Genomic DNA, 21,187 nt, shown 5'->3' with positions numbered 1-21,187 from the left:
AAGAAAGTTTATTTTGAAGATAAAAGCAGTGAAAGGATATAACGCCTGAGGTTGGAATGCCTGTTTACTCTAACTGGCATTTCCCCAGTGGATGGGGGCAACCGGAGACCTTTTTTTAAGGCAAAGGGTCGCTGCTGGTGCCTCTGCCACTTTCTCGAGCTCCCCCATGGTAATTACAGCAGGCACGAGAGAAAACAGAGTGAGGAGAGAGAGAGAAGAAAAGAGAAGAGAAGAGAGATGAGAGTAGAGTAAGCAAGATGGGTTGGCTTGAACATTTTAGCTAGAGCTGCTTTTTATGTTCAGTCTGGCAATGCAGACATAATCAGCTACTGTACTTCTGGTCAAAGGGAGGCAGATTGGTGGTTTATGAATTCTGAGAGTATATTCATGACAGAGAACTTAGATTATAGGCAGCAATATGACCTTCTCCGTAATGGAATTCTCAATGATATCCATAAACAGAATAAAGTAGCACGCCGACAAACAATCCTACCTCAGTTTTAAGAGAAAAAATAAGTTGCTAATAGTGCTGTTGAGATCTGCAAATACGAGATTATATTCTACTTTTAATGGATAGCAACATGAATCCCGTGACAGATAACACTCGCTCCTTATAAAAGAGAGAAAATGAAGAGAGGCATGAGGATGGGTTAAAAGGTGGGCATGTATACTGAAGCTCTGCAATACTTAGCACCATTCATTGTCGCCGAACAAACATACACCTGCGGTAACCACAAACTGAATGGACTAGCATTAAACATGCAACTATTGAGAAAACCGACGCAAACGATAATGTGGTAAAAGCAAGTTCCACACAAATAGGTTGGAAAGCACCCTGGGAGAAGCATTACTAAAGCCATGGTAACTGCACCCTCTGCCAAAGGGTGTACTGTCTTACTCAGGCAAATACACTCATGAACGAGCATTGGCCAAGCTAATGCTTCTTGCTTTTTAGCCTTATTTGTTTTGTCAGTGCATTTTGGAGATGCTATTCATCAGCAAAAACAAAAAAAATGGTTGTTGCTGATCATAGACAGCACCAGCAAAAAAAGTGTTTAAAAAGGCGTGATGTAGCATATGCCTTCATGTGTCTTTACAATTGCAGGAAGACAAAAGAGGTACGGTGTTCCTGGGTGGCAAGATGGCCACCTGGTGAGTACTCAGAGTGGTGGGGAGGTGGGAAATATCTCCTTTCGAAACTAGGACCCTCACACACACAGCAAGTTAGGTGTCATGCTTCATCAAATGGGTCTGCTCCTCGTCGAGCCGGCGCTGCAATGCTCGATGGGCACCCATAAAGGGGCTCTTTATCAGAGATCTTTTGTTCCTTGCCGTATAGGTGCCGTGGGTGTGAGGGGCCTGGTAAGATTTATATGTGGTGTGTGGGTTAAAACAGGTAAGGGAATCCTCTATAATTATTTTTATTCTGGAGAGGTCACAACCTGATTAAAAAGTAAAAAGAAGGAGGGCGAATATTTTGTTTTAATCTGACAAAAATAACGCTCTACCCCTTAGTGGTCAACATGTTTCTCGCCTATAAAATGTCTCTAATAGATCAGTTGGCGATTCCTCAGGACCTAGTGACTAAATGAAAAGTATCTACAGTGTGTGGTGTGGTTCTACATACCACTTCTCTCAGTAGGATGTTCCCCCGAAGAAAAGCAGCCAACCTAGAGTACAAACAAAAGATCAAAAAACCAATGGTACATGGTCCTATTAATTCCAGTGGGTGTATTTCAACGTACAAAACCTCTTTGAATCTATACAAGTGATAAAAACAACGTGATTTCATGCATATCACATTCTAAGGGTGCCTTCATTTGTATTTAGAATATAAAAACCTCTGTATAACCAGTTAGAGTAATTGAACATCATGGTGAGTATGTATCAGCTCACCTCTTAAGGATTCAAGTGCGGCTTCATCAGACCGCAGCGGAGGATATGGACACTCAACGTAGTGTCGCTGTTTAGTAAAAGGAAAAAACAAACAAGTATGTTGGGTGTGGGCTTGCAGGCACAACGTTTAGGCCATGACTCTAGAGCATTAAAAGTGAAAGTGGGCATGGTTCAGGTTATAGTAAGCCCATAGTCATGAAATTGGTATCATTGACAAGGTTATTCAACAGACTCAAAAGGGCCCCAGACCGGCCTGCGTAGCTGCTGGCGCCTTAACCATGCGCTCCAACATTATTCCAATCATGCGGTGTGTTAAGAGCATCTACAGCACCCAAGTTATGTCTTAGTACAGAGCTCTACAGAACATCAGAGTCAGCGTACCCTTCCCAAAGACCAGCGGTAACTTGTCAGCAATTCCCAGCACCTCTTACCTCTCTTAAAAGCTTGTGACCAGGCATAGTCTCAACGCGTAATCCATACTCACCTGCTCCCGCTCAGAGCAGTCCGGCTCACCTACCCGCTCCGCTGCATCAGGAAGGAAAAGACAGGTTGCCGGTTCCTGTCTTAAATACCCTCTCCTGGTGCCGTTAAGCATGGTAAATCAGCCGCACCTGGTGTGTGGTGTGATGGTGTCGGCATGACATCATCTACAGTGTAACCATGGAGGCCATCTTTGAATGTGGTGAAAGTCTATAGTTCTGGCTATTACCTTGCTGTCGATGCGCATGAAGGGCTTCAAATTTGGCACCGAGTGGCGTGGTTTTATCAACAATGTGAACAAGAATATATACAGCGCAAAAGCGCTCACGTCACTGCGCTAAATTCGTGCATAAATTGCTGGCGACTGCCGATTGGGTGATTCGTATGTCAGCCATCTTAGAGTGTAGTATTGTACTCTATTGTTAGTTATTAGATATATCGTCCTAACATAGACTAATCTCCATATCGGACTAGCCTGATGTCTATATCATGTGGCAGAGATGTATTAAGAGGGGAGAGACTAGCGTGGCGTCCTAAGCTGATATACTCATTCGTTAAAGTTGTGGACAATGGTTGTATATATCAGATTAATTAATGCTGCTCCAGGGTATGGAGTCATTCAGGCCGTGATTTGCTAAGTCAAGACGGAACACCCACCTTTGTTCAATCCTGAACAAAGCAGTCTGTGTTATTTGTTGGTGGGATTCTAGGATGACCCAGCGTAGACTCTCTGGGGGATGTCCGAGTTCAGAGAAGTGGGTGTATAGTTTGGTGGTAGTTTTATGGCAAAGAATATTGCTCTTGTGCTCAGTGATTCTGACCTGAACGGGACACATGGTCATGCCAACATACCTCTTGTCACAAGGGCAGGTCAGCATGTACACACAACGTGGGGTGTTACAGTTAGAGTGTTTGATTAGCGTCCATGTAAATGTGTCTGATAGAACCAATTGTTTGGTGTGTCTGGTCTGTGGGCACACGGTACAAGAGCCGCAGGGATAGTGTCCCGTCACGGGTGGGAGATCCCACAGTTGCCTCTGGTTAGGGACGTTGCTCTTCTTGGGTCTAGTGTGCACCAACATATCTTTCAAATTGTTGGTACGTTTAAACGCAAACCTTGGTTTGGGTATTGACAGTGTACCCGTGTTCAGAATTGCCCAGTGTTTGTTCACTGCCTTCTTTATTAGATTGGATCTAGGTGTGTACGTGGTCACACAGGTCAAAATGTCAATGGGTTCTTTCTCATGTACCTCTAGGAGGCTTTCACGATTATTGTTTCTTGCTCGTTTCATGCAAGAGTGAACCTGTTTCTTAGGGTATTGTCTCTTTAGCAGATAGTCAGCCAGTATCACTGCTTCAATTTTGTAGTCCTCTGTGGAACTACAATTTCTTCTAATTCTTAGAAATTGGCTGAAGGGAAGGGTATTTCTCAGTGTAGCAGGATGATAGCTGCTGTACAGTAGGAAGTGGTTTCTGTCGGTAGGCTTTTTGTATAGGGATGTTGTTATTCTACCCTCTTGTAATCGGATGGTGAGATCTAGGAAGGCATTGTTTGTGGCAGATATAGTGTGGGTGAATTTCAAGTGCTGGTTTTTTGTGTTAATCCACTCGCAAAATTCAGCACATCTCTGCATGTCCCCCTGCCAAAAGATGAGGATGTCATCTATGTACCTCTTCCACAGTCTCAGGTTAGCTCCGATGGGGTTACTCGCATGTTGAATGGTCTCTTGTTCAAATGCCGCCATGTACAAACATGCCACACTGGGGGCAAAGGTACTCCCCATCGAAGTACCCTGAGACTGGTGGAAGAGTTGGCTGTCAAACTCCAAAAAGTTTTCTTTTAAGGCCAGGGTGGCACATTGCATGATGAACGAAATGGGTATTGCTGCTGTCCATTCACTCCCACTTAGTGCAGATTCTATTACTGCCAATGTCTCTCTCTGTGGGATATTGGTATACAGTTGTTCCACATCCAGGGTGACCAGGAGGTCAATATCGCCTGTGTTTTCTATTTCACCTATAACACAGAGGATATCTGTTGTGTCCCTGATGTATGATGGTGTCTGTTTGACCAAAAGGTTGTAGGTAATGGTCGCAGAATTTTGAGAGCGGCTCTAAGAGTGAGCCAATTCCAGAAACTATAGGTCCGCCCGGGACAGGGGTGGTCCCCTTATGTATTTTTGGCAGAGTGTAAAAAGAGGGTGTTTTGGGATGTTTGGTAATCAAGAAATCAGCTTCTTTACCACTGATCCACCCATTACTCTCTGCCTCATAGACCATGGTGGTTATCTCAGTCGTTAATCGAGTCGTGGGGTTTGTTATCGGAGTATAGAATGTACTATTCCGTAGATGACGTTGGCACTCGGTCATACAATCCACTTCGGATTACAACACCGTGGCGCCCCCTTTGTCTGCTTGCTTTATTGTAATGCTATTGTCCTCAGTCAATGATCTAATCGCTGCATGTTCTTGATTAGAGAGATTATGGAAAGGAACTCTGGTATCCTGGTTCTTCAGTTCTTTTAAGACAGCCTTCTCAAAGGTCACTAGCTCAACAGGTACCATGCCAACGGTAGGTGTGAAGGTCGAGGGATTGCGAAGGCCTGAATCCAGTCTGGCTGGTTCCTCAGTACCATCGAAGTGGGCTTTAAGGCGTATTTTTCTAAACAGGTTCTGGATTTCGCATTGTTCCCGAAAACTGTCCTCTTTAGGGGTGGGGACATAGCCATGGCCTTTCTCAAGTACTGTTTGTTCCGTAGGTGTCAGTTGTCTATGTGACAAATTAACCACTAGACTCTCCTGCCCTGTATTTTGCTCCTGGTTTCCATCATATTCGGCTCCTGGTCCTGCCACTGGACTTGTTTTTGTCCTCCTCTTTTGCGCCCTCTTCCTCTGCCCCAGCCTCTGCCCCAGCCTCTGCCTAAAAAAGGTGGATTGCTAGCAGGGAAGTATTGCGGTTGGCCCTGGGATATATCGGGAAAGGCCAAAAAGGAGGCTGCGGCCCTTGAAAATTCTGTACAGGGTAGTGGGGGTTTTGTGGATAATTCTTTCTCCTCTGATTTGAACCCTTCCAGCTCCCATTGCTGGAGTCACTGCTAGCTGAGTCTCTTCTGTCGGATTCACTATTTTCATCAGAAGAGTAGCTAGTTTTGCTGTTGGTATAGTCTGTTTTCAGATAGGGGTATATTTTTTCTTTGTTACATCTGCTTATATCCTTCTGAAGCTTGCTAACCTTCTGCTTAATCAGAAATTCCTTGTGCTCAGCAATCTCATGGTTGAGTTCTGTCAATTCACACAGTGCCATGTATGGTAGTCTTTATGGCCCCTTCAGCAACCTGTATTCTAATAAGGAGGGCATCAGCTATCCTCTTTGCTCAATTAATAATGAGGATAAGTAAGTGCCAGGTGCATTTGCATGCTACCAGCGACCATTCCTTTTCAAAGACAGCGTCATGGAGGAAAAGTCTTGGGAAGTTCTTGACTATTAGGCCGTTTGGTGCAATATTGGCCCTCAAGTACTCCGTCATCATTGCACCCTGTCTATTTTCATATTGGTATGGGAGGTCCGGTAACCACAAACTGAACGGACTAGCATTAAACATGCAACTATTGAGAAAACTGACGCAAACGATAATGTGGTAATAGCAATTTCCACACAAATAGGTTGGAAAGCACCCTGGGAGAAGCATTACTAAAGCCATGGTAACTGCACCCTCTGCCAAAGGGTGTACTGTCTTACTCAGGCAAATACACTCATGAACGAGCATTGGCCAAGCTAATACTTCTTGCTTTTTAGCCCTATTTGTTTTGTCAGTGCATTTTGGAGATGCTATTCATCAACAAAAACAAAAAAAGTTTTTAAAAAGGCATGATGTAGCATATGCCTTCATGTGTCTTTACAATTGCACACATACACCTCATGATTCCACAGCGGCCCTAGCATGTGTGTGGTTGCGGTGACCATTTAGTTTTTTAATTGAATGTTCCAAGATGGCTTATAAAATAAGCATTGGCTGCGTGGCCGTAAAAGTAACGGCCGCGCAGCCTTGAAAGTGATCGCGATCAAAGAGAAAGTGATCGCGATATTCCAGCGTGATCAGATGGCGGCTGTGCGCGTGAACGCAAGCGGTAGGCCACCAAAAGCCTGTGGCAGCACTTAGAAAACCCACACACTAAATTCCTCACAGAGCAGCGCATGCGCTGGCTCAGCGAGACCTAAAAAGCACTACAGGGCAGGAGAAAGACAGATTTAAAAAGAAGGGATGTCTGTTTGCCGCTAAGACCGCTGTTGTGAGAGAACTGTTGCAGGCTAACACGGGCTCTCTGTCCCAGAGTTCTCCAAGACGAGAGGCTCCTCGGAGGTCCCTTTCTAGACGGGCCCACCCTCCTCTATGTACACAATGGAATACTCGTACGACTCCTGCATGGCCGCGATCGAGGCCTCCGCCGACTTCTGCTCCTGCAGCCAGCCAACAGCTTCCAGTACACCCCTCTCTCCGGCAGTTTCGAGACCAGCCCGGGGTGCCCCCCTCTTAGCACAGCCAACTGCATCCTGGGGGGCGCTGCAGGACCACCAGCCCTCGCCCTACAGCACAGGTAAACGTGCAGCACTTGTGCCACTGAGGCGCCGCAAAGAGATCTGTGAATTGTGTTTCTTTCTGTGGAGACCCTTGCACCAGAAGTGCTGTGCGCAAGACCACTGAGGCATTTAAACATTAACGGGAGAATAAAGGATGCAGTGATGAAAGGCAATGGCAATGATTCACCAAGACGGTTCAATAGATTTAAAGCGTATCCACAATTACTTAAGTTGTTTTACAGCCACTTTAAAACACATCAGTACACTATCAATACAACTAACAGTTTATTAACCCACTTGCTCACACTGTCTGGCGGCTTCATAGCGCTGTAACTAACAGAGGTTACCAGGCTCACGACTTGTATATAGAACTTTTTTATATACTGCTTGCCATGTCACGACGTTGTCATTTTGAACTGCAGACGTCCGGATTTACCACCCACATAATGCTCAATGTATCCGCATTGTAAGGATGAAAGGCTGAGTCGGCTTCCGCAGTGGTCAGTTATGACCCCCTGAGTGTGAAATGCCTACTAATGGAATGGTACAAACATGCTAAACATCGTTATGCTCAAGTAAACAGGCATTTTATAATTGATGCCGAGTCATGGGGAAACTGAAGCAATGTCATTGTTATCACTATGGTGCCTGCCATGTTCTAGCATTAAATGTCTTATGGAGGTGGCGGAAATAGTATGAAGCAGAGTAAAGTGTCAATTGCTAAAAAATAACAATATAACAATACCCTTAGCCAAACGCGCGCTCTAGGGACATCGAAAAAGCAGAAGGTCCAGGCAATTGCCCCTTTTAGCCCAGGTGCGCGAAAATAAGTCATCAAAATGTGGCACGGGTGGAAATGAATTTATTGCAGCAAAAGTAATGCCTTCATATACCAGAGTTTGGCACGGGGAAAGAGAGGAGAGACTAGAACGTATTAGTCAATTTTGTAGGAAATACAGAGATGTAAAATATGTAGGAGAGGAAGGAGGGGGGCTTTGATCAGATTAAGACCTGGAGAGTCACAGCACATTAATGGGTAATGAGGTTACCTATGGTAGGTATCAGATCAAGAGATAGGCGCCAAGGTGGCACTGCGGGCCTCGGATGAAATAATGCGGTCTTCCTCACAGGGACAGAGAGCGCTTAGTCTGGGATCACAACTTGGTGATCCGAAATTAGAAGTCACATTTTCGAACTCTAAAACCTGCAATGTCCCTCTGCATAACACATAGCATTTGATTTTGCGTGCAGCTGTTGATTTATTAGAGGTACTCTAAAAGGCGCCATTCTTTTATTAGAAATGCACTGAAGGTATTTCGCAAGCGAATTCAGGCTATTTTTAAATCTACACTGGTCTTAGCGCGGGAAGGCAAAGTGCTCAGAGGATCTCACATGACCATGTATGCGCCAAAGGGCACTTTAAAGTGAGTACAGGCTACCTACAGCGCGAGTGGCTGTGGGCGCAGGCCATCTGCTTGGAGCACCCTTTGCATTTTTACTTTGTGTTCTCTTGTGGATGCCCCAGGGGAGGTGGATGCCTTCCTTCAGAAGCAGCACATTTTTTCTCCCTCCTCTATAATGCCCAAAAGCGAAATTCCCAAAGAGGGAACCCTGTGAGGGACATTTCTGCAAGCTTCCCCACCCCCAGGAGATCTCTACATCAGCACGCAGCGGCACAAAAGGCGAAACTTGACCCGAGAGAAAAGGCAGCGCAATGGCTCTTTTTCCATTTCAAAAGGTCGAACACTGTTTTTACCTTACCCGCTTGTCTGCGCGCAGAGTATTATTTGTGATAGTCCCACATTCTTCGCGATTTCTTTCCCGGTTTGTTGGCTAAAGCTGAGCGCGGCGCCGCTTCACGGACACCGCACTCGGTTTCTTTATATATTTCTTAACTTTAACACTGAGCAAGGTGTCCTTGAAGCAGGCGCTGAAATATATAAATAATCTGAAACCGGTGTCCGTGAGGCGGCGCCGTGCTCAGTTTGAAAGTTAAAAAAAAAAAAAAAAAAAAAAAACACAAACAAAGCGCGGTGCACTGTCATTAGCACCGCTCTGAAAATGAAAATAAAATAGCGCCGAGTCATAAAGGGGGACGTGCAACTCCGCCAGTAAACGATCCAGTCCCGCTGGGCAGGGCCAAAAGTGGACAGGTTGGTAACTAGGAGGGACTAAGAAGCCTCCTTTACAATAGAAAGCTAGCGTTTAGCCTAAAGTATGACGCTAGCCAATGGGAAGAGGGGGCGGGGCATCAAGTCCCCTTCCTGAACCGTATTGATTTCAAGAAGCTCTCGAATGCTGAGAGCAGCGCATGCGCGTTGCTATCGCCAGCCGAGACCTAATAAAGAGTAGAGCTACAAGTTTCGTGCTATAAATATATCTTGCATACTTATAGTATAAGAACATCTCTGGGCGCTGTAGGGCTTCTATGTCAAATAGGGTCACTGATGGCTTTAGCCCTCTGCAAACTAAAAATAGCTTTTAAATCAAATGGATTTGCGGTTGATTCATATGTCAAACATCAAACAGAAATTAGGTTGGACATCCAAGTTCTATTTGCAGCTGGCAAAAAAAAATAAAAAGCTACAAAGATTCTCAACAGAACCACAAAAAAACTACATTGTATGCATTTAAACACTGTTGTGCACCATGATTGTTTTAAAAGCAGTCCAACAGAGATGGGAATAAGTGGGTTTTTTTTTTACTGAGGAGGTTGGTTCCATTTTTTAGACAGATCTTCGTTCAAAGAAATAAAATAGCTGTGTGTGGGCATGCTAAAAAGGTTCTCAACTACAGATACAACTACGTGGCATATTGCAGCCGTTACACTGAGCTACTGAAAAATGCTGTAGGTGAAGTGGCACTTGAAACTTTCAGCTTCTTATTTTAGTTTGCTTGGAATATTTGTTTCACCATGCACCTAGTGCCTGCGTTGCAGGAAAGCCGCACGTTTGCTTTTACAATGCTTGTTCTGAGACTGTGTACAATTTCCACTTAGCATGTGTGAATATAGAAAGTACGTATACGTTTTTATTAATAAGCAGTGCTTTTCACCATGCACTTCCACTCAAAGTGCAATTTTGGCAGGAGCTGGCTGGAGCCCGAGACACTTCCCCCACAAGTTCTAGTTTCTGATGTTTTGCTCAGGTGAGGGAGAGGAAGTCAAAAGGAAATTGGGGTGAATCATAATCTATATTGAGGACAGGCGAGGGCATCAGAGGGGCGGGACATTTATGCTCCACCAAGCCCAGGTTTCTGTTGGCAAGGGGCCCAATAAGTGTAGTGAATCAGCGATTACTTTTTCCATGACGTTCTCAGGTCGCTTCCTGAATCTTATTAATCACGTAAACTTTTAATTGCTACACAAGTTGGTTTTAGCCTTGTTCACAATAAAAATTAGCTTATAGGACACCCACACAGAATGGACCTTCAAGCCAGTGTTTTTGGCATCTTTGTTGCAAGTGTAAACTGTTAAAGGTCATCAACTATGAAGTAGCCATAACCAAATATGAACAATCGGAAATTATTATTATTAATTAAATTTGTAAAGCGCACAGCTACCCTTGACAGGGTTTCCCGGCGCGAGTGTGTCCACAGCTGTAGACTTAAGTAAACGGAACAGATTACTGAGTGAAAAGCCAAGTTTTTAGGTCACAGCGAAACTTGAGGTAAAAGGATTCATGTTTCATGAAGTTAGGGAGGGAGTTCCAAAGTCTAGGTCCAAGATAGGCGAAAGATCGACCACCCATTCTGGTCAGTTTGACTCTAGGAAGAACTAGATTACCTAGAGTGGAAGAGCGTAGGGCTCTGGGAGGAACATAAGGACAAATCAGTTCCTGCAAGTAAGTTGGAGACGAACCATGCTTAATTTTAAAAATATGACATACGGTCTTGAATTTGACACGGCTTTCAATGCACAGCCAATGCAAGTTGCGGAGATAAGGAGAGATGGAAGTTTTCCTAGGAATGTGGCAGAGAAGGCGAGCCGTCGAATTTTGAACCACCTGGAGCTTGTTCAGGAGTTCCTTACTGCCTCCCAAATACACTTTAAACACATTTGAATTAAAGCCCTGCAATCATACCCTTCGGTTTCATGCCGCGTTACTTTGTAAAATATCTTTCGTTTTTAAGGATTCCATGTACTACCCAGAGCTCTGAGTGTAACAAGCCCTAATGTGACATTCCTAGTAGCTATAGTGACGTCAGGAAAGACCATAGATCTAGTTTTTACATTCTAGCTGTCTTGGTCTAAAGCGCTCCCCTTTATCCAACATGCAGAACTTAAGTACTTTCGGTTCTACCTCTTTGGATATCTGCTCTCGTTTAACTTTATTACATTCCTGACAATGATGCAAATTAATACAATATGTAATGTAAAATGTTCTTGTTGGCTCTTAACATGGCACTGAATGTCAGTGGCTTCCCTCAGGCCAGATCTACTACAATAGACAGATTCACTATGCGAATGCCACTCATCACTTTAGCCCGAGAATTCATAAATGAGAAGACAGTAGTGCCTTTGTCCATTGCCACAAACGTCTGATCCCAGTGAACTGCACAACTGCCTTTCCCTAGTTGAACTACTGTAGGATTCAAAGTCCCTGGTGCTACATCCATGGGAGAATGCTCACATCAGTTTATTGTTCACGCACACACAGAAGGCTATCTTTCACAGGAGAACAGTGTCACAGGTGTTCTAAACAGTGCTGTAAGTGATGCTAGTGTATTTGGTTTCAGAGTGTTTACATTCTCGGAGAGAGGAGGTGCAACACCCAACGGATTGGTGTGCACCCGGATTCCTGTGTGCCCAGATTATAGGAGCTTGCACAGTAGGATCTTGTAGCAGCCTGGTTCACATGGTGACCTCTATGAAGTCTCTGCTGTCACTGCAGTTGTTGTGAGGATTAGCAAACCAGTGTCCCGGAAACAAGGCACTGCTGCTCTGGTGTACTCGGCCATTTGGGCGGTGTACGGCTTCCCACTCCAACCAACAGGTGGCACACTGATGCGTATGGTCTTGGGACAGGTTCAATTGGTTATTGTGTGTCTTTCGCTTTATTGGTGAGGCTGCGTAGAAATCCTGTTCACAGGTGTTCAAAGGAGATCGAGTAACTTATTCACATTTTTAGGTCTTGCATAGCATTGCAGCTCAACGCGCTGTTCGCTTTGCGAGACAAGCAGTATACAGTATAGTGGGGGAAGCTACGACCACTTTGTCCATGTTTTTCATTGGCTTAAATCAGAAATGCTGCATTCTGATTTGTTTTTTGCTTGTTTGTTGCTCCTCCTGATGGCCATGTCGTCATTTTAATCCTTCCATGGCAATCGGCCCCTTTACTTTACAAACTCTTTTGTTCCTCTGCCCCCCCCTTCCCTCCCACAGTCTGTAACTTCCCTACCCCCCCCTCACTCACTCCCGATCATTCCTTCTTGGACTCACGCACTTTTGTTTATAATGCAATACGGCTCGCGTAATACGAGTCCTATTGCATTTTGAAATGCTTGTTTTCTCACTGGATTGGCTGGCTGAGTCGCACACTTTATTTTGGCTGACCTGTCCAGACGGCTTTGATACGCATGCGACGTCCAGCAGCCGCTAAACAGACGCTCCTGCGCATGAAGCACTATTTTTTCCGCGCTCGCCGACAACTTAAAAAATAAATACGCTGAAGTAGAAAACGAAAGTGTAGTGGCCAAAAGGCCCGTGACTGCAAGGGAGGGGCCTGTCTGCACAGGAGCCACTGTCACTGTACTGAGCAGGAGGAAGTGACGGGTGATGTAACAAGTGATGTTAATACGGTCCATTTGTCTGTGGTGGCAGTTTCTGCGTGATATAATAATGTTGATAAATTTTGCTCCAGGAAGGTGTCGCGTCATGGCATTAATCGAAATCTGGTGACCGCAACTTCCGCAATGACGCCGGCAACCGCGGCCAAAGGTTTGGCGACAGTTAAATACAATTTAATGCCATTATTTGGAGTCCACGCGCAAGTTCAGGGGACTTAAAGACGAGGCCCCGTCAACAGGCTATTTGACAGCTCGTCCCCGGGGAGCATTTCTGCCAACGCATGTTTTTTTCCATTTGAAACGTCGCTTTAAAGGGAATACTTGCTGTGCCTCGTATAGTCCAATGAACTGCAAACACCGCTGGCCGTGCATTGGTGTCCACTCCGTCACATAGCGGCGGTCCGGTTTCTCGAGCAGCTGTTTTGGCTGTTGTGCAGCCAGCAAACATTTTGCGACACCAGAGTCTGTACTTGGAATAGACAGCAATATTGGCATTCATTTTGTTCTCCCAGAACGTAATTGCTCTGCAGAGGAGAACCCACCTGTCTCCAAAAGGCGCCCCTCATTTAAGTCCTCCATCTGGGTACAGCCAGGGGCTGCTGCGACTTACCCTGAGGGGGCGTTCTGCGTGGAGAGCAGGACACATCATTTGTGTGAATAAATCATGCGTGCCTGAGAACTGCCGGGCTCTTCAAAGTACAGGGGCCGGACAAAATAAAAGGTGAGCACCTTTTATTAACATTTTAGAATTTAAATAGGAGTCGACGACAAAGAACAAGGTCTGGTGACGCAGGGATAAATATGGCCATCAAATATGCTCTTCTGTTTTGAATAACGCAAGTAATGGTCCCTTACAACCCACAGAAATTGAACGGTAATCCTTTGCAAATAGTCACGATATATTCCCACAAATTGCATATTGTGAATTTAAATGGAACTAGGGCATGAAGGCAAAGCTAGAAGATGTATCCTGTCACAGGTGTGGCTATGAAAGCATGGGATGTACAGTGACCCATGTGTCAATTGACACGCCTAAAAATATTACCATATAGTACTGACTATGAAGTCAGACGTTCCCCTGCTTTGCAGGTTGTATGATTTAACATAGATGCGCAATGCAGTTCAGTTCATAGACTTTATTCGGGTAACTTAATACCCATAAAAGCACAACATCTTAAACAAAAAAAAGCAAAATGGAAGATTGACACTACACAATGATCAAACATTTATAGTAATATAGCTATAACAATTAATACATTTGATGACATATTAAAAAGGAGCTTCATTGGTAATAAATAGATGATTTTCTGTTAATAAAACAATATATCAGCTAACAATAACACAAAGATAGTCAATCAAGTAAGGGCTCAGGGATCGGGCATAGTCTTACGTACTCTAGTGGCAATTCTCAGGAAAGTGCTTGTGCGAAGGATCAGCTCTTCATCAACCAGGGAAACTAAGCATGTATAGGCATTATCCAGACTGATAGGCCTTCTCTTTTTAAAAAATAGATTTAAAAGCCACTTTGTATATTTAATATAATACTTACAAAAAATAAAATATGTAAAATTGATTGGACACTCACCCCATCACAAGGGCATGGTACATGATCAAGATTATGATGATAGCCAAGAGGGAAGCACAATGCAAATCTAACAGTTATGTTATGTTAATGGGATTTGTAAAGCGCGCTGCTACCGTTAGGTGTCCTGGCGCTAGCGAAGCATTAACCTGTTAGTCAAGCGGGGGAAATCATAGCTAAATGCAAAGTTCCTGCTCTAAGGCGGAATAATAGGCTCTGCACGCATCTGAGGTGCAGAGGGCCCCCAACCCTTCAGGGGGCCCCATTCAGCTCCAGGCCAGTGAATTTCAGTGAGACATGGGAGAGTAAGAGGCCTCTCTGCACATGGGACAGTGGCTCTGTCATTTTAGGTTACGCCACTGGTTTGATATCATTGTGAACGGGGTGTCATACCCAGGTGTGCAGCCTGTTCTAGTGATTCCTTTTCTGTATACTGTTGTCCCGCAATATCACGACATATCCCGACCATGGACAAGCAGAATGTAGAATAAGAACACTATTTGTCCTGTCTGTTTCAACATGGCCGCAGCAAGTTCTCTTCTAAATTCATACAGATTGTCTTTCTTACAGGTGGTCGGTGCACACTTCAGCAGCCAATCACAGTGCAGCATTTCCTTATGCTCTCTCTGCAGGTTTTTTTTATCATTCGCTATCTTTGCTATATTGTACTAACTGTATTGTATGGAAGCTGTGTGTAGTGCTTCATATCTCTGACAAGACGATCAAGCACTGTGATTTTCATCAGCACCTTGATCTCCTTTTCAGAAGAGTGTGGATGGAAGGGTGTTAGATGCAGAGATGTACTTGAGACATCTTTGTTAAGGTCCTTGAAGTTTGAAGACATGCTCCAAACATGATGCAGCGTGCTTCGTAGCACATATGTTTGATGTGTTGCAGAGAGTGAGAGACAGCAGTGCAAATAATACTGCTTGTGCATAGAGCTATTGCCAAATGGCGAGGCCTCCTTTAATGCAAGTAAAATCAGCAAAGGCATAGTAAAAAAATAAAGAATATATACAAGTTCTGACCATAAATGAAAGCAGATGTTTAATTTGTTAGTGTAATTCCCTCTACTTGTCAGAAACATGCTTTCTTTGTTTTGCAGTGGGAATGAGTGCATGAAGGAGTCCATTATGTTCATTGTTGTGGAGAAGAGTTGCAAGTAGAAAGACTGAAACCTAGTGGTTCACTGTTGTAGACGTGAGTGGCGGTGAAGATGGCGCACCGACATGTGGTCCTCCCCTAGCTTTGGTGTGTGTACTGCTGTGGCTGTACTGTGCTCTCGCAGGCAGGACATGCTCTCTCCTAACGCTTTTTACATTTTTCGACAGCACCAACAAAAGTCCTTTAATTTATCTGTTTTAAAAACACATAAATAAAAGGCATGGTCATTTACAATGCCAATAGCTCAAACTCTCGTAAATGCGAGGCCTACTGCATTGCAAATGCTGGTTTATAAGTGGAGATTAATGTTTATGAATTCAGTTTGGGGGAGATCGTAGATGCAGGGTAGGCAGGTGTATTTTTAATAATTGCACTGATACAGTGTGTTTTTCAAAAGGTAATGGATTTGTGGCATGCATGTAGAACACACTATTATTCGTGGCAGCGTGTGACAATGTTAATTTGACATCATTTCTTGTTTTTGCGAGGCCTTCCTGAAGCTTCTTACTTGTGATAGAGGTGTTTTTTTTGTTACAGATGATCCCCCGAAGAAGGTCGATTACAAATGCATTGGGGTGGAAGAATAACTGTTCAGTCTTATGAGCATTTTACATGAAACACTAAATGCAAATTGCACAATTGTTCAACTGTGAATTAAAAAAAGAGCCGATTTTCACTTGCATCGGACTTATGAAATGAAGTACCACAATATTACTTAAATGCTCCAATTAGAATGGGTGCGTTTTTCCTGAACATTCTTTGAATGTCATTTTTGAATGTTAATTAAGCTCATGGACGTTGGGCATTGAGCAACTGATGCAATCATGGACTATCCCTAGCATCAGGAGCAGCCATTTCGGAGTTTTATGTGTATAAATTAGGCAACACACTCCGTGGTAGCACCACAACAAAAGCTGTTGAATATGTGAGACAAGGAGTGCATTGTTTAAAAACAAAATATGGAAGGCAATTTTAGTTGCGAAACAAATGGCAGGTGCAATGTTAAAGTTTAGGCATTAGACTGGTGCCAGAAGCATGAGTGTCATTCTGCAAATACATAAGCAAAGGGCAGTGACAGCCACACTATTTGGGGCAGAGCTATGGGGGTATGTGAACGTCCGAACACCCCAAGTAGCCGAGAATGATTTTTTACGAGCTCTGCTGGGACTTGGACCAGGCACTCCTCTAGTGGTGCGCTACATGGAGCTAAATGTCATCCCAATATCAGAAATTATAGCCCTCGGGTCAATACTCTATTGGGTTAGATTGGTAAGAAATCATATGGCTGCAGTTTACCTGGAAACCCTACAAGAAGTTAGACGGTTTTACTTGCTGGGGCCACACATGGTCATCCCATATATAGAAAATTTTTAATGAGCTACAGATGGTGTCCCTGTGGAGAGCCCCCAGTAGAGCCAAGCAGGATACTACAGATCTGATTAAAGAACAGTATCATATATGCAGATAAAAAAAAAAAAACGTCTGCCGTTGAAGCCAGGTTCTATCACAAGCAATTATTTCAGTAACACCTATGGCCTACATTGCTCTGAATATGTGGATTCGTTATATCCTGAATGGAAGCAAACATTGTATGTAAAATTCCCGGTGCGTATTCTACCGGCCAGGAAGTATTTCATGCGAATCCATATGCTTTCTGTTAGACTGGACCACTGTGATTGAAGCTTGGGAAGGGCTAGACAACCTAACCCACTTTATTCTGTTTTGCAAGAAATACGATACTGCATGGCGGTGATGAGTTCTACCACTTTTTAAACACTACAGGGTTAGATGTGTTACACTAGCCATGGTGCTGTGCATTAAATCAGATGACATGTATGTGGTCAATTCTGTAGTGTAATTTGTATGGGTTATGTGGCCTCGCCAGAGACAGCTGCCTACTACGTTAGGCATCAGCTGAACCAGATAACCTTAGCGGATTTGAACGTATTCCATGATGTAACGCGCAGCTAGCTCCTGTTTAAATTGCACAGTTCCCCAACACCCCCCCTGCACTGCACTTTTTTTTTTTTATACTTGGTGTGTTGGTTGAATGTTTATACCTGGATTGAATACAGCCCCTAACGGCATTTATGCTATTTAATTGATAGTGATGCGTATATATCTTTTTACGGTTGTAATCCTCTGATGTAAATGTGTACTTTTATTGTCTCACTGCACTTGTATATATCTGAAGAATTGGCTGACTTATTTTCCTTTGAAATGGAATGCAAGGTTTAAACACTATTTTGCTGTTTAGTGGATTGCTCTGTGTATGTTTTTATCCGATGCAGGTTTGGTATGGCTAATGTTCTTAGTTTGTGGTTTAAATTATTGTAAGGCTGACAGCTGAAACAATAAATAAAATAAATTGAGACTGAAAAAACAAAGCATTACATTTAGGCTCCCTCACATCACTGGGTGTACTCGATACGTTATAGAGCCCACCTTAAATGTTCCTAACGGAGATACCAAAGATGTTAACGACCTTTAAGCCTTAGGCAGACTCACTTGGCTACAATCCAACCAAAAAGCTGGATGACATATAGTGATAGGCTCTGCTTGTAGGATTTGCAAGATCTATATATGCAGATAGATATAATATACATCTTTCCGGCTATCTCAAGAGAGAGACACACAGACACAGACACACACTCTAAAGGTCGAACCTTGTGGGCATGAGAATAAACCACTTTCAAAACATTTTGGTGTTCAAATTTCTTTCCTGTGCTAATTTATTAGTGAAAATACTTAGAAATATTCAGGATTTCACCCACATCTAACATAACACTTATGACGACCTGGCTCATTAGAACTGGGGCTCAATTGGGATTTCTAATTAGTTCTGGTGTCCTCATCCTACCAAAACATCAGTTTTATTAACCATGAACACCTCACCCACTGACTGTGCTGTTCTCTATAAAGGCAATCCGCCTGACCACACCATTTGATTATCGCCCTACCATATATTCTTGTACTACTATTGGCGTTTTAATCATATGCCATCACTACAAAAAAATAGTGAAAAATGTTTGCGCCTATTAAAATGTACTGCGATCTTAAATCCGCCCAAACCACCAGTCTAGGCAACGCTACCTCCACGTTATTCTCTGATATGTTAGATAGATTTCCTCTTATGTATCTTCCCCACAATAGTGCACCATCGGTACCATGCCTTCTTCACACACTGACATAGTGAGTGCCCTTTGCGCCCACACTCAGTATTAATAGACTTTTTGGCATTAAACGTCCACCGTTCCTTATCTGAACAATGGCACCTTGCCACCAGCCTCAACACACGACCCTCTCAAGTACCTGACTTTTATTCACATGGTCTTCAATGCTCAACTTTATTTCACATCACATCTCATCCATTACACAAGTCTCGTCACTCTCACAGCTATGGCCCATCCACGATGCTCGGGTGCACTCCCAACACTTTGATCGTTGGCGTCCCGTCTTGTGTCCCGACACTGCATCCATACAGTTACTATTTGGTCTGTAATCCAGAAACGCTTCTGTGCCTTTCACAAGTCGCAAAGCAAGCTCTACACCAATATCTGAGCGGACGCTTTAGCTCTTGCGCCTACAACCGGCTAAGTTCAGTCTGGCACTTGCTTTAGAGAAAGTGTTGAAGTCAATATTTCCTGAAACCTCGCGCGCTGCAACTGTCACATAGACATCCCAATCACAATACTGGACTCCGTCAGATTAGGGGTGATGTGGTCTACTACCCCAAAGCAGCCAGTACGCGCCAAGTGTGTCAGAAATGTGTTATTGCCAAAGTCAAACCATAAAGTTCTAAAGTAGATTTGTTAAACAGGATACATTCGATTGCTACAACATCAATGGAAGTCAGGCAGCCATAAGGCGATACAAACCAACGGTAACTGCTGGCCTAACATTCTAAAGCTAACTTGAAAGTTAACATTCCTTACACTAGTAAAGCAACAATAAAAGAAAACGTAGACGAAAAGTTATTCTTCAACAGCCGTCTCACACACAAACACAACTACTTGCAACATGACTCTTCTCCGATCAACACAGGATGTTGTCCTGCGTACCCAAAACAATTATCTCCTTACGCCTCAAATACCAGAGACTGTCCCTAAATCACAGAAGTCCCCAAATCGGTACTCATTAAAACATCACCATTTCAAGCCAACAGCACACGCATAAGCCTTAGAGATTCAGCCTTTAACTAAACAAATCAACTCCGCCTATAATTAGCGCCATAAAAATAATTAGCACCTTATCCTCTCAACTACCTGCACCAAACCCTCCAATGGCGCCATTCAGCAAGACGTTTGCCTAAAGCACGACACTGACATCCTCGGCTTTCAGAGATGTTAATACATATCATACGTAGTAAACCATGGCATGCTTGGGAGAAATATAACAGGTTATCAAAATCAGGACAAGGAAACGTCGTGCCCAAAAGCCCGTGATGTGCAGTCACAGCTGGGATTGGATGACAATGCTTTCTTCTGACATCCGTGTCACATGATCTATCAGAAAACACCCTATTGTATATTTCACCAGGTGACTGGACCCCGCCGCCCTGAAATACGAGAACACACGGTGTGCCGCATATGACATACCTCTCCTGGTACACACTAGAATCACTTTGTCCATTTTAGCCGGCATCGCGAGCTCCACCTTGGCCCGAGCAGGCGGAGGCGGGCACAGCGATCCGGCACCTGACAGTGCAGCTTCTGCCTGGATCTGGCCTGCCGCAGTCTGGGAAGGAGAGGGAGGCCGCAGCTTCCCGTAGAGAGCGCGAGAACCGCCGAAGTCGTCTCCCGGTTCTTCTCTCCCTACCAAAGGTTCCTTTGGCACATAACGTACCTGGTGCGTCTCCCGCCTTCCGTCCGTTCCTCTCAGTGAGCGGCGTCACGGCCAGAGGCCGCTGGAAGACCCCTGTGACCCATGCGAACGGGACCGCCGTTGGCGAGCAGACTTCCGTCGACAAGAGCCAACCGGCCCGTACATTGCGTCACAAGCGCGTCGCTTCCTGTGCCCCCTCCTTCCAGTACTCCTTCCAGTGCAAAGCTCTGGCGAGACTTCCGCCGACGAGACCCACCCGGCTTGTGGCGTTGTGAGCATCACGACCGCGTTGCTTTCTGTTTCAGGCTTTTCCATGAGCTCCATCAAGTGTATGTTTGCTGTATTGTGTACATTGTACTTATAGAATACTACTACCGGTGAAGCGTTAAAGCGCTTTATTGTGGTAGATACTGCTCGTTAGTCCAAAGTAATTTTTCCCCCCTGCAATTTATAGCACGAACTCAACCCGAAGGTATTGGAGCTCTTCACATTAGCAGCAGTTACACTACCCAAGGTCACATTAATTTTTCGTAGGCACGGGAGATTGTCATTTGCCCAGAATTCACAGCAGCCAATTAGGACAATGAAGAAAAACTATGTTACCCATGAACCATCAGTCCATAAGTAGTCACATGCACCATTCACTGGTAACCCAGTCCATTACGATCATGAACCTCCATTTTAGAATATTCTTTCTTGGAGTGGAGTGGACGACAAAACAGCACCAGCTCCGAAGTGGTCCTCCAAAACGTGCGATGCGGAAAGAGGCACTCTTCACCATAACTGGAACTCTCGCTTGAGATAACGTTTAGCATGAAGCAGCCTATCTCGTGTTTGCTTCTGGTCCTTTCCTACGAAACCAGAAAGCAACGCCC

General features: G+C 44.2%; 1 protein-coding gene across 2 annotated transcripts in view; it reads right to left on the bottom strand.

The window, feature by feature from the left end:
- The window catches only part of KIAA0232 (KIAA0232 ortholog), a 467,980-nt gene extending 447,461 nt beyond the window's left edge, over positions 1-20,519 (bottom strand). The window contains exon 1 of one of the 2 annotated variants that reach the window (XM_085642449.1): positions 20,087-20,519. The gene's annotated coding sequence lies outside the window, so the exon portion shown is untranslated. The remainder of the gene's footprint in view (positions 1-20,086) is intronic. The other variant, XM_085642448.1, reaches the window with a different exon arrangement.
- Between the last annotated feature and the right edge of the window lie 668 nt (positions 20,520-21,187).

This window comes from Triturus cristatus, chromosome 2_2 (genome assembly GCF_964204655.1).
Source record: "Triturus cristatus chromosome 2_2, aTriCri1.1, whole genome shotgun sequence".
Taxonomy (NCBI): Eukaryota; Metazoa; Chordata; class Amphibia; order Caudata; family Salamandridae; genus Triturus; species Triturus cristatus.
The sequence above is the reverse complement of the archived record's forward strand: the minus strand, read 5'-3'. Positions and strand labels throughout refer to the sequence as shown.